Source organism: Apium graveolens, chromosome 7, assembly GCF_009905375.1.
Source record: "Apium graveolens cultivar Ventura chromosome 7, ASM990537v1, whole genome shotgun sequence".
Classification (NCBI taxonomy): Eukaryota; Viridiplantae; Streptophyta; class Magnoliopsida; order Apiales; family Apiaceae; genus Apium; species Apium graveolens.
Window position 1 is genome coordinate 185,939,073 of NC_133653.1, and position 19,607 is coordinate 185,958,679.

Consider the following 19,607-nt stretch of genomic DNA (forward strand, 5'->3'; position numbering starts at 1 on the left):
ATAACGCATTTAGTTTATAAAATTTAATATTTATATAAAATATCATATTAAAACTCTTGGGACCAAATATACTTCTAACTTTTTCACATTCATATGGACAAAACAAAATGTGAGTTGATATTTAAAGTACAAAGGACAAAAATTGAGTTTTGTACCGAGTTTCACATAGTAAACTAGTGTTTTAGATGGATTATGGGAATTAAATTATTGTAAAACAAAAGATATGGTTAATAATACCTAATTACCTATGCTCGGTAGTGGGTGGCTATTAACCTATTACTTACTTTCTTCGTCCCATCAGATTCCTTAAGTACTTTTTTCTCATTTTTAACACGTATTTGAAGGTTATTATAAAATATAATTCTACAATTTATTTTTAGAATTTTCTTTATCTATACAAAAGTTTAAACATTATATTTTTATTTAAAAGAAAAAAATATTTAAAATTATTTAGGAAACCATGTTTTACGGGAGCCTTATAATGCGTGTCGATTCTCCGTCCCCAATGTAAATAACTCAGTGAAACTGAGGGAGTATTAAGCAACATAAATGGTACAGTTTCGTCAAGAAAGAAAAACTTTAACTGCATTTAGAATATAATCAAATACAACTGAAGCGAATTTTGTTAAGGACATGTGTAACGATAATTAACACAATTTTATTATGTTTGTTTTTTAATACCTTCGACTTTTTGATTTCTGATATGGTTGAATTTCTGATAAAGTACAAATGATCATAAACAAAGAATGCAGACTTGACGAAATACATATTTAAACGATTACATTTTGCAATTTAACGAAGTCGCGCAACGAATTTGTCCGTTCACCTCATACATTTACAGCTTAAATGTTTCGAAAATAATTAAATATTAAATAAATTTAAGTGAGAGTTAATTGATCAGAATAGTCATGGTTCTATTGAGATGGTGGACAATATATATACATGAATGTAAAATGCTTGTAACTGAAAGAGGCATGTAATTATAAACTACCCACTATTTACAAAACATGATGTATATTATTGGTATAGTCTAATACGCCCCCGCAGTCGATACGGGAGGTGAACAAACGTTGAGACCGGAGACAAATTCTTTGAAGAGTGGTGGAAGGCCTTTGGCAAAAATGCCAGCAAATTGCTGCGAGGAGAGGACGTGCAAGACACAAACATGACCAAGTTGTACCCTGTCACGAACAAAGTGAATTTCGATCTCAACATGCTTTGTTTGCCGGTGTTGGATGGGATTACTAGTAAGATAGATGGAGCTGATAGGGTAGCTTGGCGAGGTGGACAGTGTAGTTTAGATAATAAGGAGCGGAGCCATGTTATTTCTGCAACTGCATTTGCAATAGCACGGTATTCCGCCTTGGAACTAGAACGGGACTGTAGTTTGACGTTTTAAAGACCAGGAAGGTTAGGACCTAGGAAGACACAATATCCAGAGGTGAAGCGGCGTGTGTCGGGGCAGCCTCCCCAATCAGCGTCAGAATAGGCCATCAATGATGTGCTTGGTGATGCATAAAGATAAATTCCATGAATTAGTGTGCCTTGGAGGTAGCGTAAAATGAGTTTAAGGGAGGACTTGTGGGACTATCTTGGGTCATGCATGAACAAATAGGTTTGTTAAACCGCATAGGAGATTCTGGACAGGTGAAAGTGAGATATTGTAAGGCCCCGTCAAGGCTGCGATAAAGCGTGAGATCGGGAATACATGGACCAGACGCGAGGGAAAGTTTACACTGAGTGTTAGCAGGAGTTATAAGCAGGAGTATTATAAGGCTTACATGATGCCATATTTGCACGCCGCAAAATTTCTATGGCAACGTTACGTTGATGTAAAAATAAACCTTCAAGGGTGCGGGAAACGGAAATCCCAAGAAAATAGTGTAGATCGCCAAGATCTTTCATAGAACGACTGAGATGTGTGATAATTTGCTGCATAATATCAGGAGAAGAAGCAGTAAGAACAATATCATCAACATAAAACAGGAGATACACGAGTGAGGAACCTTAATGGTACACAAACATAGTGGTGTCTGAACTGCTACTAATAAAGCCCATGATTGTCAGATGAGTGACAAATCGTCGATACCAAGCACGAAGAGCCTGTTTAAGGCCATATAATGCCTTTTTCAGAAGAAAAACACCATTAGGATGAGATGGATCAATAAAGCTGAGAGGTTGCGCACAGTACAAAGCTTCATGAAGGAGCCCATGAAGAAATACATTTTTGACATCAAGTTGATAAATAGGCCAAGAACAAGACAATGCAAGACTGAAGACTGTCCGAATTGTGGTTGGCTTAACAACCGGACTAAATGTCTCGTCGAAATCAATTTTAAGTCTCTAAGTAAAACCCCGAACAACCTAACGGGCTTTGTATCGTTCCAATAAAACGTCAGCTTTAAATTTATGCTTAAAGATCCATTTTTCACTAACAACATTGGTAGAAGGAAGACAAGGTACAATGTCCCAAGTATCATGCTAAACTAGAGCATTGTATTCTTTCAACATACCAGAGTACCAGTTAGGATCCTGTTGTTGGATTTTTAAACGCAGCGGGGCGTGGAAAAAACACTTTTACACATACAAAATCCAAATAAAAGCATATAAATCATGAATAAAAATTCGAGGGATCGAATCTAACCTTTAAAAATAATTCGGAGACAACGATCAGAGATCCTTAGCAGTTGCTCCTCAAGTGTGAAGCACTCCACCGGTATCCACCAAGAGAACGACTTTTAGGAGGAGGAGGAGGTGGAGAGAATTTGGTTTTCTGAAACTTTTGGGTTTCTGGGGTTAGAATAAAATAGGGTCTATAATAGTGTATTTATAGGCAAAATTTTCAGCTGAAATTTTCCCATAAATATTATTATTATTATCCCATTTATTATTCTCATTAATAATTAAAACACCTTTTAATTATTAATCCTTTTTCTAAACACTTTAGAAATAATTCTCTCTCTTGATTTAATTTCCAAAAATTAAATCCTTAATTAATAATATTAAGAACTTTTCTTAATTAATTTATAATCAATTAAATCTCATTTAATCAATTATTAAATTTGCCAATTAATTATTTATTTCACAAATAAATAATTATTAGCCATTATTAATTAATTCCTCCACCATAAAATCATTCTCTTTTATGGTGTGACCCTGTAGGTTCAATATTAAGCCGGTAGTAGAAATAAATAATAATAAAACTATTTTATCATTATTTATATAAATTCTCTAATTTATTAAATATGATTAATTAATTAATCACATTTATTCTACATCGTGAGGGATGCTTCTCAACATATCGCGACTATTCGGATAATATGAATTCACTGCTTAGAATACCAAGAACCTGTCAGTGTATAGTTACCGTACAATAAACTCCTTCTACCCTACAATGTCCCGATTAAATATAAGGCATGGATCTCGTGTCAAGCCTATCTAATTCAATCACTTGCTTACCATTTACTATGTGTAGTTCTATGCAAATTAGAAACTCCTTTCTAATTTCATTCACTCTGGCCAGAGATTCCTGAACTAGCATAAGTGGATCAGCTTTGAACATTCGCTTCCTTCACTGGAAGGGGTAGATCCTTTATTGATCATACACTATCTTCGTGTACAAATTCCTATACCCAGAAGAGCCCTAATAATTGTCCCTGGAGACTAAGAACTAAACCAAAGCATAGTTCAGTGTACACAAGATGACTATGATGACCTCAAGTCTAAGGATACTTGTACAACTATCACTAAGTGAACAACTGCTGACACGTGAGTGAACTCCATTAGTTGTTCAGCTGTGCGAGTCATGTTCAGTGAACTTATTCCATAATAAGCACCTACATACTAGCTATAGTGTCACCACACAAATGTCTATGAGAACAGACATCCTTCATAATGAAGCAAGCATAGTATGTACCGATCTTTGCGGATTATTAATTACCAGTTAGTAATCCTACGACCAGGAACTATTTAAGTTCAGAGTTATCATCTTTTTAGGTCTCACTATTATGATCTCATTATAATCCATAAAAAGCTTTACTCTAAACTATGGTATATCTTATTTAAATACTTAAATAGATAAAGCCCGTAATAAAAACAAAACAAGTCTTTATTAATATCAATGAAATCAAAACAGATTACATAAAAGTTATTCCTAAATCCTAATACATGATTGGACTTAGGACATATTCCTTTCAATCTCCCACTTGTACTAAAGCCATTCACTCTGGTATCTAATACCCATCTCATCTTTATGACGATCAAAGTGACTTTCAAAAAGTAGCTTTGTGAGTGGGTCTGCTATGTTGTTATGTGTGTCATCTCTAATTCAATACAATACAAGAAATGTTATCGCGCTCCCACTAACCCTTTTGTAGAGGCATGGTTCATCCACGTTTTTGATAAAATCAAACTCTTTGATTGTCTCATCAAAACGGATGTTCCATCTATGAGAAGCTTGCTTTAAACCACATTAATCGCAAGCAAAATCCGAACTGATTTTAACAGGGCTACAGGTAAAAGGTTTCATCAAAGTCAATCCATTGCCTTTGTTTGAATTCTTTTGCCACAAGCCTGACCTTATAGGTCTCCACCTGGCCATCTGCTATAATCTATCTTTTGTATACCGTATACATAGATTCCATTCTGGATTTCATGGCACTATACCATTTCTCTGAGTCAACACTACTCATAGCCTCATTATAGGTCACAGGGTCGTCATCATCAAATGATTGACAACTCATTGTCATTCTCAATGACAAGGCCATATTACCTCTCAGGTTGGCGAGACACTCTCCCTGACCTATGAATGGGCTGTTCCACAAAAGGTTGTTCAGTCAGAACAGGTGTTTCCACTCGATCTGTAGTAGTTTGTGCTTCTTGAACTTCATTAAGTTCAATTTTGCTCCCACTGTTTCCTTCAAGGATAAACTCCTTTTCCAAGAAGGTAGCATGTCTGGAGACAAACACCCGATGATCGGTGCAAAAGTAATACCCTAAAGTCTCTTTAGGATATACCACAATACTACATTTTACGGATCGATATTCCAGCTTATCTGGGTCAACTTTCTTGACATAAGCTGGACATCCCCAAATCTTAACGTGTTTAAGACTCAGTTTCCTTTCTTTCCATATCTCATACGAAGTTTGAGGAAAAGATTTTGGAAGGCACCTTTTCAGTAAATATGCTGAGGTTTCCAATGCATAACCCCATAGGAATACTGGAAGATTTGCATAGCTCATCATGGACCGAACTATGTCTAACAAAGTTCGATTTCTCCTTTCAGATACCAATCTGGAGGAGTCCAGTGGGAGACTATACCATTTACTTAGAGATAATCTAGAAACACTCCATTAAAGTATTTACCACCTCGATCTGATCGAAGAGTTATGATACTATGTTTGGTTGTTTCTCCACTTCATACTTATTACTCTTTGAACTTTTCAAAGGCCTCAGACTTGTGTTTCATCAAACACATATCCGAATCTAGATCTATCATCTATGAAAGTAATGAAGTATGAAAATCCACCTATGGCATGCTTAGACATTGGTGCACATACATCTGTGTGTACCATTCTTAGCAAATTTGCAGCCCTCTCTCCATGTCTACTAAATGGAGACTGCAATGCCACTATAAACTGAGATTTTCATCATCCCTTTTCTTTTACTAGTTTGTTCAATCTGAAGTAAATTATGTCACATATATACAGACCATTATTTAAAGTACCACGTCCATAAAGAATATTATCTCTAAGAATAGAACATTCATTATTCTCAATAATAAATGAAAATCCAGCCAAGTCTAACATGGGAATAATATTCCTCACAATCGAGGGAACAAAATAACAATTATTTCAAAATAATAGTCTTGCCCGTAGGCATATGTAAATGAAATGATTCTACATCTACAACAGCAACTCTTGCTCCATTTCCCATCAGTAGAATCACCTCCTCTTCCTCAAGAGTCCTACTTCTCCTTGGTCCCTGCAACAAATTGCAGATATGAGAACCACAGGCGGTATCTAATACCCAAGTAGAAATGACATATTCACTTCTATCATGAACATACCTGAATCAGAAGCGGTAGTCTCACTACCCTTCTTCTTCAATTCTGCAAGGTAAACCTTGCAGTTCCTCTTCCAGTGCCCCACCTTGTTACAGTGAAAGCAAACAACTTTGCTCTTGGGGTCTTCAGCTTTTGGTGGAACCGGCATTTTCTCACCTACTTTCTTCTTCTTGGAAGAGTTCCTCTTCCTTTTCTTAGGATTGGAACCTTCACCAATTAGAAGAACAGAACTCTTCTTAGGGGGAAAATTCGATTCCGCAGTCTTCAACATGTTGTGGAGTTCAGGCAAGCTGACATCCAACTTATTCATGTGAAAGTTCACAACAAACTGCGAGAACGAACTCGGAAGCGATTGCAAGACCAAGTCTTGGCTCAGCTCCCCATCCATGGCAAAACCAAGTTGTCCAAGACGTTCAATCAAATTGATCATCTTAAGTACATGGTCATTCACAGATGATCCCTCAGACATCCTACAACTGAACAGCTCCTTCGATATCTCATATCGAGCTGTCCTCCCCGCCACATCATACAACTCTTGTAGATGCATGAGGATAGTGTGAGCATCCATATGCTCATGTTGCTTCTGTAGCTCAATGTTCATGGAAGCTAGCATGATGCACTGAGCAACATTTGCATCATCTATCCACTTACGATACACAACATGTTCATCATTATGTGCATCGCTAGCAGGTTCAGTAGGCTTAGGTGAGTCAATCACGTATTCCAGCTTCTCAATCCTGAGAACAATTCTCAAGTTTCGAAGCCAGTCAGCATAATTAGGACCAGTCAATTTGTGAGCATCCAGTATGCTCCTGAGTGATAGTGCAGAAGACATAACGTACAAAGTAAATCTGTAAATGATAAACACATAACAACACTTAGCAAATATTCGATTTCATTTCAAAACACTATATGAATCGGGTCTTTATTCATAAGTGGCTCCCACTAGTTTTCCTAATTTATTCAACCCCCTACGTGAAAAATTAAGCATTCATAATGCTAGTGGGAATAGGGATCCTACATTCCATTACACAACCCCGGCTGTGGCACGAAACGCCATGTAATATTCAATAGGCAGACAACTCTTGTCAATTACATCTCATGTTATTCCCTAATCAAACTTTAGCCTCTTGAATAATTGAGTCACGGCTGTGGCACGACAAACTCAATATTCTAAGTCAAGTCTAACCCAACATTCCGTACTATTGAATCAGTCCCCAAAGGCCCACGGCTGTGGCACGTAACGACCTTTAGATTCTTATTCAATGTACACATCTCTATGTAATAGACAAGTATTTCTTATTTCGAAATCAAAGCCCTCGGCTGTGGCACGAAACGACAATGATTCAAAAATAAGAACTACTTTCTACCATGTTGGAAGGCTATGACCGACACAAGCCCGTTGTGTCATTGGCCAATTACTACTTGATATTATTTAATTTTAGAGGGATTATATACGTTACAATCATAATCATATTATAAAGAGATTCTTTCTTTTGAATTAAATATTTCAAATCAATAATCAATAATCAGACGATTCCCAGATCGGGTGGAGCATTGTCAAGAGGCGTCACTTAATAACCCTTTCTTACAGATAGAAATCTGTTGTTGACAGAATCATCCTTTCTCTCATATCGAAAATTCATATTCAATTACGTGTTTCACAAACACAAGAATCTCATGATTGTATTCATAATATTATTCTTAAGGTTATGAAACAATTTCACTATACTAGGTTGTCTAACAAACGCCTTATGTTCATTTAAGTTCACCTAAATCTATCATCGCATGATAAACTAAGCATATATCACATATATGAACATGAATAAACATCAAGGTAGGCATGTTATATCATCTAGCACATAGAACTAAGCATTATACATCTCTATGTATCACATGAAGCATTTAAAAGCAATTAAAAACAGTCAAAAATAGCTTTAAAACACTTCATGGAAATATAAAAAGTTCAAAACTTTTATATAAACTAAAATTGATCACTCCATTAGATCCGTCTCAGAAAAACGAATCCAACGGTATATTACACGCCCAAAACGGAGTTACGAAACTCCCAGAAAATCAATTTTAAAATCAACAGAAGGGCTGTAACGCATTACGGGAACGCGTTACAGGCCCTGTAACGCATTCTGGTGATGCGTTACACCCCTTTTTAGCCATTAAAGGGTGTAACGCATTCCGTGAATGCGCCACAGGTGTGTAACGCATTCCCGGAATGCGTTACACCCCTATTATTTTTTTATTTTTTTTTAATATTCAGCAGCCGACTTCTTTTCTCCTCGAAAACCGTGCAGCCACCTGATAGAACCTGTTCCCTGTCTGCTTTTCTTTCCTTCCCGTGCCATCACACAGAAGACAGCAGCAGTACAAATACATAATATATACATACAAACAATTCATATATATATATAATTATTTAATTACGAATTTAATTGTAAGAACTTCAAAAATTCATAATAAAAAATCTATACATCCTAAAATTATGAAAAAAATACCCAGACGATCTACAACACTTGTAGAACCCAGATCAACATTCAAAATTATTTTGAGAAACGATTTCTTATCAGACAAAATTAATCCATAATATAACTTGTAAAAATCATAATAAATTCATACAAGCACATAAAATTCTGAAATTTTTACCACAGATCTATATGCATACAACCTATGCTCTGATGCCATTGTTGGATTTTTAAACGCAGCGGGGCGTGGTAAAAACACTTTTACACATACAAAATCCAAATAAAAGCATATAAATCATGAATAAAAATTCGAGGGATCGAATCTAACCTTTAAAAATAATTCGGAGACAACGATCAGAGATCCTTAGCAGTTGCTCCTCAAGTTTGAAGCACTCCACCGGTATCCACCAAGAGAACGACTTTTAGGAGGAGGAGGAGGTGGAGAGAATTTGGTTTTCTGAAACTTTTGTGTTTCTGGGGTTAGAATAAAATAGGGTCTATAATAGTGTATTTATAGGCAAAATTTTCAGCTGAAATTTTCCCATAAATATTATTATTATTATCCCATTTATTATTCTCATTAATAATTAAAACACCTTTTAATTATTAATCCTTTTTCTAAACACTTTAGAAATAATTCTCTCTCTTGATTTAATTTCCAAAAATTAAATCCTTAATTAATAATATTAAGAACTTTTCTTAATTAATTTATAATCAATTAAATCTCATTTAATCAATTATTAAATTTGCCAATTAATTATTTATTTCACAAATAAATAATTATTAGCCATTATTAATTAATTCCTCCACCATAAAATCATTCTCTTTTATGGTGTGACCCTGTAGGTTCAATATTAAGTCGGTAGTAGAAATAAATAATAATAAAACTATTTTATCATTATTTATATAAATTCTCTAATTTATTAAATATGATTAATTAATTAATCACATTTATTCTACATCGTGAGGGATGCTTCTCAACATATCGCGACTATCCGAATAATATGAATTCACTGCTTAGAATACCAAGAACCTGTCAGTGAATAGTTACCGTACAATAAACTCCTTCTATCCTACAATGTCCCGATTAAATACAAGGCATGGATCTCGTGTCAAGCCTATCTAATTCAATCACTTGCTTACCATTTACTATGCGTAGTTCTATGCAAATTAGAAACTCCTTTCTAATTTCATTCACTCTGGCCAGAGATTCTTGAACTAGCATAAGTGGATCAGCTTTGAACATTCGCTTCCTTCACTGGAAGGGGTAGATCCTTTATTGATCATACACTATCTTCGTGTACAAATTCCTATACCCAGAAGAGCCCTAATAATTGTCCCTGGAGACTAAGAACTAAACCAAAGCATAGTTCAGTGTACACAAGATGACTATGATGACCTCAAGTCTAAGGATACTTGTACAACTATCACTAAGTGAACAACTGCTGACACGTGAGTGAACTCCATCAGTTTTTCAGCTGTGCGAGTCATGTTCGGTGAACTTATTCCATAATAAGCACCTACATACTAGCTATAGTGTCACCACACAAATGTCTATGAGAACAGACATCCTTCATAATGAAGCAAGCATAGTATGTACCGATCTTTGCGGATTATTAATTACCAGTTAGTAATCCTATGACCAGGAACTATTTAAGTTCAGAGTTATCATCTTTTTAGGTCTCACTATTATGATCTCATCATAATCCATAAAAAGCTTTACTCTAAACTATGGTATATCTTATTTAAATACTTAAATAGATAAAGTCCGTAATAAAAATAAAACAAGTCTTTATTAATATCAATGAAATCAAAACAGATTACATAAAAGTTATTCCTAAATCCTAATACATGATTGGATTTAGGACATATTCCTTTCACCTGTAAGGCTTGACGATAGGTTTTTGGAATGGGAGATATCGATGATTTAATGTTTGTGGTATTGAGAGATAAAGGTAGTTTTAGTTTTAAGCAACCCGTCTTACTATGTGTAGTCATAGGGTGGATGGAGTGAGTTGGAAGAGGAGGTGAAAGGGGATCATGGGGATGAGGTAGTAGGTAATATGCACGAAGGTGGATTAGAGTGAGGTAAAGATGGATAAAGATATGAAGTTGTTGACATGGAAGGTAAAGATTGGGTTGGATACGAGGGAGGAGTTGGGCCTAAAGGTTGGGCTTTAGAAGGATAAGAGAGGCACGAAGTAGGTAATATAGAATCCTCATGTGGTTCAAATGGGAGATCAGTTTATCGCACTGCAAATGTTTGATATTAAGGTTGAATTGAGTTATATTATTTTGTGAAATATTGTGAAAATGTCAAAAACATCAAATTTAAGTCGAAGAGGAAAAGTCTATATAAAGTGCAAAAAATCATCAAGTAAAATTAAATAATATTTAAACCCTGAAGGACGAATTATCGGAGAGGTCCAAATATCGACATGAATAATTTCAAGTGGAACATGACAACGAGAATCAAAAATTGAAAATGGTAAACGATAATGTTTTCCTAATTGACAGGCTTGACAAAGAGGGTCGGTTTTACTGGAGTTACACGGAATATAATTACTAGAAATTAACATTTCTAATATAGGATGTCCTGGGTGGCCTAATCTTTGGTTTCAGATAGAGTGGAGGAAGCAGCAATAGAGGTAACATAGGTAGATGGCAGGCTTGGAAGTGATTAGACGGCTGTGAGGGGGTATAAATCACCTTCACTGTCACTCCAGAGTATCTCGGCCCGAGTTTGTAGATCCTTCACAGAAAATTATTAGGATCAAATTCTATGAAACAATGATTTTCACGTGTAAATTGTTTAACAAAAATTAATTTTTTAACAAGATGGGAGTAATGAGGACATTGGACAAGACGAATGGTGTTGAGGGTGTTGTGTAAGACATGCCTAAGTAATAACAAGACTAAGTCACATTGACAATCTTGAGATTTAGTTGTATGTTAGTCTAGATTTGTATTATGTATTGTATTTCTTGAGTCTGTAAAATGGTTAGAAGATTGGAATGGTGTATTTTTCTGTAAACAGTTTCAAGCCTAAGAATAAACTCTGGAAGAAGATCAAGCAAGATCATGCCTCAGAGAAAAGGTGTAGAAGCTTGGAGTTGAATAAATCTGTTTTATAAAAAATGTTCTAAGTCAAGATATCGACAAGTAACAGATCAAGTCATATAAAGAAGTCATTCGAGAACTCCAGAATGACTTATCGAGAAGTCCAAAATGTCCTATAGACTAGTCTCAGAGATATCGACAAGTCAAATGAAGATGTGAAGATTGGAGATATCGACAAGTCATTTTTGCATGTAGAGAACTCGGAGATATCGACAAGTTAAATGAAGATGTGAAGAATGGAGATATCGACAAGTCTATTTCTTATTAGAGATCTCAAAAATATCGACAAGTCAAAATGCATATAGAGATCTCAGAGATATCGACAGGTCAAATTCTACATGTAGATATCTAGAGACCTCGACAACTCAAGTTCACTTATAGAGAACTCAGAGACCTCGACAAGTCAATTATACCTATAGAGAATTCAGAGATCTCGAAAAGTCATTATACTTATCGAGATGTCATTTCTCTATAGAAAAAACTGAAGATCTTGACATGAAGCTCAAATACAATAATGCAGACAAGTTAAATATTCAAGATTATCAATCACAAACGATCTATTCACTTAGATTGGAAAGTCTACGGAAGCAGCTTGAAGAGTGCAAGATCAAGGACCAAGATTAACTGACAAAGGAAAGTCACAGACTTACGAGATTGTGCAAAGATTTACTAAGCCTATAATAGAAAGATTCAGGGATTACTTAGAAAAGTGTTTAGTACATCTTATTACATGTTGTGTAAACCAGTGTTTACTAATCTATAACGTAAACATTGGTTCTTTATTTTTAGGTGTAATAAATGGATCAAAAAAATTCCTTTTACTCTCTCAAGAAAGAAACCGAGTTCTTGTATTTCAAAGAACCTTGAATTTGTAGCAAGAGAAACTTAATTAATACAAATTAAGTGAGTTTTGAAATATTGTGTTTGTTGTGCTTGTTGTCTTTATTCAGCTAACATAATATCTTTACAAATTATATTTGTTGACCATATCCAAACAAGTTTGAAAAATGCTAAATATCAAGAAAATACATTCACCCCCACCCCTATGTGTTACACTTAGTATCTAACAAGTGGTATCATAGCACAATCTGAAAGAAAAAAGATAAAGATCTTGGAAGTATGAGTGCACAAAAGATACGCAATATCATGATACCAGCCTTTGATGGAATCAACTATACACTTTGGAAAAAGAAAATGATGTTATTCATAAGGATGGCCAATCCATTATATATCCAGATTCTCAAGAATGGCCCTTTCACCCCCATGAAAAGGGTTGATGAATCTACAGATGGATAGATGGTCATCCCAGCTCATTTTGCACCTAAGGACCCTTCAAAATACACTGAATCTGAGAAGGAGAAAGTCTCTCTAGATAGTGGCATGCAATTAATTCTGATAGGGTCACTTGATAATGTCATGTACAACAACATATCTATGACACATACATGACATTGTCAACTATGACACAACCAAACAGATCTATGAAAAAATAAAGATTTTGTGTGAAGTTACAGAGGAAGTTAGATCCAACCAAAGGAGAATACTGGTGTCTCATTATGAGGGATTCATGGCAAAGCCTAAAGAAGGAATTATTGAAGTTTTTGGGAGGTTCAATAAATTGATAAATGACTTGCAGCTATATTATAAATATCATGAAGCTGAGGAGGTTAACTTGAAGTTCTTGCTAGCTCTTCTTGACCACCTTGAACAAAAAATATTATCCATTAGAGAAGGAAGAGATTTGAGCATAATAACACTGGAAGTTTTATATGGGATCTTGGGAACTTATGAACTTGAAATGTTGCAAAGAAATTCATTAAAGGCAAACCATGGACATGTGGTTGATGGTTTCAGTGCCTTAGTTGTAAATGATAGTGAAGCAAGTGAAGATGAACAAGATACTCAAGTTCCAGTTATTCAAGATGTGGAGCAAAAGAATAAAGGACCTCAGAAGTAAGTTGTTTTGGAACTGGAGGAAGATGAATACTACACCTTGGATGAACTAGATGAGATGGACCAATCCATGGCTTACTTGGCTAGAAAATTCTCCAACATTAGAGTCAATAAGTCAAGGTTTTTTAAGAACAAGGGACATTCTTCCAACAACAACAATTTGAAACCAAAAGCTCAGTATAACTCAGCTAGCAAAGGTGGCTACAAAACTGGATCTGTTGACAAATCAAAGATAAGGTGCTTCAACTGTGATGAGTTGGGTCACTTTGCTATTGAGTGCAGGAAGCCTAAGAAGGTGAAGAAAGATAAGCCTATTTGAAATTGAAGGCAAAGATGAAGCTCTCTTGAAGAAGCAGTCTGGAAAAGCTTACATTGTCGAAGGCAAAAGTTGGGATGATACTGATGATGAAGATGAGAATAAATGATTTGGAAACTATGCTCTAATGGCTCTTGAGCAAGGAGAATCATCCTCATCAAAATCAGAGGTACCAACTCTAACTACCATTAATTTAAATACAAGCCAATATAAAGAAACTGTTAAAAAGATGAGTGTAGAGATGTTTCATTTACACACAAGCATGGTGGCAGCTACTGAGGAAGTGAGAAGGCTGTCAAAGATAAATGAGAAGCTTGAGATCGAGAAGCAAGATTTGAAACTGGAACTTGTTGAGCTTGAGCCTGTTAAGCAAGAAAATGAATATCTAAAGAACAAGCTGAAGTGTGCTAATGAAATTGAAGCAGTGTTGAGGGAAAAGCTAGAGAAAAATGAAGTGAAATTGAAGTCATTCAGGAATGCATCTGAGTTGGTTGGACAATACCATGAGAAGGAAAAACCATGTGATAACATAGTTATTGGTTTGGACTATGATGCCTTGAACAACAACAAGAAAAATGAAACTGACAAAGGAAAGGCTATTGCAAATCAAGATGTCCCAGCAATGCTAAGAAAAGTTGATGCACCTTTGTTCAAGGCATGTGATGTCAATTTTAGTGAAGAAGAGTTGGTGATCAAGCAATAGCTTGCAGATGAGGACAAAGAGAAGAAATGCACAGAAACAACTCCAACTCCTAAAAATGAAAAGAAGCTCATGGTAAATTAAGTTTCTGAGAAGCCAATCAAGGAAATTAAGACTAAAAATTTAGGAAAGAAAAAGAAGAATAGGAATGAGAAAATTGGAGTGAACAAGAGCAATAACTTTGCATATATTGTAGATGCTCCCAGAAAGCAATGTCAAAAATGTGTCTCTACAAGTCATCTAACTCACATTTGCAAAAAGGCTGTTAGTGAGCCAAAAGTGGGAGCCTGTAAATACAATGAAGCAAAGGCTGAAGACACCTATTCCTTCTGTGATAAATTTGATTGCATTCCTTCCAACATGAAAGTAATGACAAGTCATTATAGACTGAGAATGAATCTCAAAGAGGCAAAAACTGAGTCTACGACCAAGAAGGAAATTACAAAGCAAAATTTTAACACTATTCTTTCTGAATCATCAAAATCTACTTCTACACATTCTGTTAACAAGAAGAAAGTAACCAACACTGTTTGGGTAGCTAAATACACTTAATCGTTATTGTGTGCGGGGAAAAGAGAAGAAGGTCATATGTATCATAGACAGTGGATGTTCCAGGCATATGACAGGTGATAAAGCCCTGTTATCACAATTTGAGGAGATGTCTGGCCCATTGGTGACTTTTGGAGACAATAACAAAGGATTCATTATGGGATATAGCAATTTGATTTCTGGAAATATTGTCATTGAAGATGTAGCACTGGTAGCTGAACTTGAGGTGAATCTCCTGAGTGCTAGTCAATTCACAGATAGAGGATTCAATGTATTATTTGACAAAGAGAATGCTCAATTATTAGCAAAAAGACTGGTGAAGTTGCTTTGAAAGGAGAAGGAAAAAGAAGATTATTTGTTGCAGATTAATTCTCAACAAATAAAGATGGAATTTGTTGCTTCTACACCAAGGCATCTATTGAGCAAAGCAAGCTGTGGCATAAAAAGCTCTCTCACTAGAATTACAAAGCTATCAATACTCTGGTGAAAAAGGAGTTAGTGAAAGACATGCCAAATCTGGAGTTTGCTCAAAATGAAGTTTGTGAGGCTTGTCAAAAAGGCAAAATGAAAAGGTCTAGTCACAAAAGCAAAAATATAAATTCTATAAGTGCATTCTTGCAAATTATTCACATGGACCTGTTTGGACCAGTTAATGTCTTATCAATTTCAAGAAAAAAATATGCACTTGTGATGGTGGATGACTACTCAAGGTACACGTGGGTAGAGTTTATGCATTCTAAGGATGAAACTCCACACATCATCATTGAACACATCAAGAAGATTGAGAAGCAGCCTGAAGATCAGAATTATGTAAAAAGATTGAGGAGTGACAATTGCACAGAATTCAGAAATGCAACATTAACTGAATTCTGCAAGAACATGGGCATTGTTAAAGAATTCTCAGTAGCTAGAACATCTTAGAAAAATGGGGTATTTGAAAGATTGAACAGAAATTTGGTTGAAGCTGTCAGAACAATGTTGCAAGATGCCAATCTGCAAACAAGTTTTTGGGAAGAAGCTGTAAACATTGCATGCTATACTCAAAACAGATATCTCATAAACAAAAATAATGGAAAATCACCATACTCAATATTATAAAAAAGAAAGCCTATTGTGAAGCATCTTCATGTGTTTGGAAGCAAGTGCTATATTCTAAAAGACAACTCTGAATATGTGGAAAAATTTGACTCTAAAGTTTTTGAAGCAATTTTTTCTAGGATATTCATTGGAGAAAACTACCTACAAAGTCTATATGATTGAATAAAAGAAAATTATGGAAAGCAGAGATGTAACTTTTGATGATGACAAGTGTCCAGGCTTGGAATGCCTTGATGAAAATGAAGCTGAAGCCCTAAAGTTTGAAAATCTCAACATTGATAGTGATTCTGAAGATGAAGCTGAAGTCAACATAAGCAATAGATTGAATGAAGAGTCAACTAAATAAGTGAATCATGAGAATGGAAGCTCATCTCAAACACCTGAATTTGATAGCACAAACTCAGGGGGAGAAAGAGGAGAAAGTTCTACAAGTCATGCCAATGGTGAAAAAATGCAGAAAATTCAAGTCAACAAACTCACACCAGAATATAGGATAGGAGTTACATAAGAGAAGCAATTATTGATGATCCAAATGCTGGTGTAAGGACTAGAAGTGGAACTGCTAATGAATGTCTACATGCATTCTTTCTTTCACAAATTTAGCCCAAGAAAACTGAAGAAGCTCTACTTGATCCTAACTGGATATCTGCTATGCCAGAAGAGCTAAATCAGTTTTAAAGAAATAAAGTTTGGAAGTTGTTTCCTGCACCAAAGAACAAAAGTATAATTTGAATAAAGTGGGTATATAGGAACAAGATGGATGAAAATGGAATTATAATAAGGAACAAAACAAGGTTGGTTGCAAAAGGCTACTCACAGGAGGAAGGAATTGATTATATTAAAACTTTTGCTCCAGTTGTAAGACTTGAAGCAATAAGGATCTTTCTTGTATTTGTTGCACAATAAAACTTTAAAGTGTATCAAATGGATGTAAATAGTGCATTCCTCAATAGTGAGTTGGAAGAAGAAGTTTATGTGCAACAGCCACCTGGTTTTGAAGATCCAGAATTTCCAGACTTTGTATACAAATTACTCAAGGCTCTCTATGGATTAAAGCAAGCATCTAGAGCTTTGTGTCATGTCAGAATTTTTTCTTAAACATGGACTCACTAGAGGTACAATTGATAAGACCCTCTTATACAAGCTACATGGTGGTGATATGATCCTAGTTCAAATATATGTGGATGATATCATTTTTGGTTCTACTAATGAAAATTTATGTCAAATATTCTCAAAACTCATGCAGAGTGAATATGAAATGAGCATGATGGGAGAATTAAGTTACTTTCTTGGACTTCAAGTCAGTCAAAGAAGTAATGAAATCTTCATCAGCCAAACAAAGTATGTTAAATATTTATTGAAGAAATTTGGAATGGTTGATTGTTCACCTGCATTAACACCTATGTCTACCGCTACAAAGTTGGATGAAGATAAGAAAGGAAAAAAGTGTAGACATTTCAGGTTATAGAGGAATGATTGGATCTTTGGTGTATTTTACTGCTAGTAGACCAGATATTATGTTTGCAACATGTCCGTGTGCAAGATTTCAAGCCAATCCTAAGGAATCACATTTGATGGTTGTGTAGAGAATTTTCAGATACTTAAAAGGGACTCCAAACTTGGTATTATGGTATCCTAAGGGAACTGGATTTGAAGATGTTGGATACACATATGCAGATTTTGCTGGATGCAGGGTTGACATGAAGAGTACTAGTGAAAGCTGTCAATTTCTTGGACAAAGACTTGTATCCTGGTATAGCAAGAAACAACAATCTGTGTCAACTTCCACAGCTGAGGCTGAATACATAACTGCTGGAAGTTGTTGTGCTCAACTAATTTGGATTAAAAATCAGCTAATGAACTGTGGCCTAGTGTTACACAAAATTCCAATTATGTGTGATAATACTAGTGCTATTTCTAATGTGGCTAATCCATTTAATCCTTCTAGAATGAAGCACATTGATGTAAGGTACCATTTTATTAGAGAACATGCTACAAATGATACTATTGAGCTTATTTTTGTTCCAACAGAAGAACAATTAGCTGATATTTTTACTAAACCTTTGGATGAAGCAACTTTCACTAGACTTGTTGGTGAAATTGGAATGTTAAATCCTTCATCCTAAAGACAAGAACTCAGCTAATATGTTGCAACAGATTAATTTCTAGTGAATCAAAATTAATTTGATTTAATCTGAAATTAATTGGAATATGAGTTATAAATATTTCAGAATTCTCTGTATATTTATTTTTCAAAATTCAAAATTTAGCTTGGCATTTTTCAAATTCTAAAAAAACTATCTAACTGTTAATTTACATTTTCAATATGTAAAAAGAACATATGATAGAATCAAAAAGCAACAAAAGTATATAGAGAACTGAGTTCTCGATAAGTCTAATTGACTTCTTGACAAGTCATTTTGAGACTTCTCAATAGAGTTCCCGATAAGTCTTTTTCTAGACTTCTCGATTAAATTCTCGACAAGCCTCATTATGACTTCTTGATAGGTCATTATAGAGATCTCGATAAGTCAACATGAGACTTCTCAATAGATTTCTCTATAAGTATCATTCTCAAACTTCCTGATAACTTGGAACTGAAATAATTCAATTCAATAAATTATTTTAGTGAAATACTTTTGATGTAAAATCATTCTGCTTTTACTTTGATTTATTCAAATAAAAATTGGAAAAATTTAGTCCATTCAGAACAAACTGGGTATTTATTTGACATCTCGATAACTCTCTTTTTAGTTCTCAATAAGAGTTAGGAAGGTGATATATCGATGTGTATCTATTCTCACATGTGACTTCTAAATAAGCAAATCCCAACCGTCTATTTCTAATTCTTGACAAGTTATTTATCTTTTATTATAAATACCCAGACATCTCGACATACACCTCTTTACGCCTTCGAGATCTCAAAGTGACCTAATCTCTGCAAATCCAAACTGTTTTCTCTTATTTCAAACTCTTTATCTCTTAAATCTCTTTCACACTCAAATTCAAACATTTAAAATGGCATCAAATAGAGTTAAAGCTTTTATCCCAAAGGAGGGCACAAACTACCTTGCATTTACAGATGTTAACCAAGCTCCTAATAGCTTCAAGAGCTTTGTGAAGTTCCTTTCTGAAACATACTTTGCAGGTGCCCTAACTGCAAATCCAATTATGTATTTTGGATGTTCTCAGTGATTTCTGGAACTCAGCTGTGATGAGGACAGTAGTGCATGAGAATCAAGCTATATCCATGGTGGTTAACTGCTCCATTCAAGGACAATAGGTGGAGTTTTCGTAGAATGGTGTCAGTTTAGCATTGGGCATCCCTA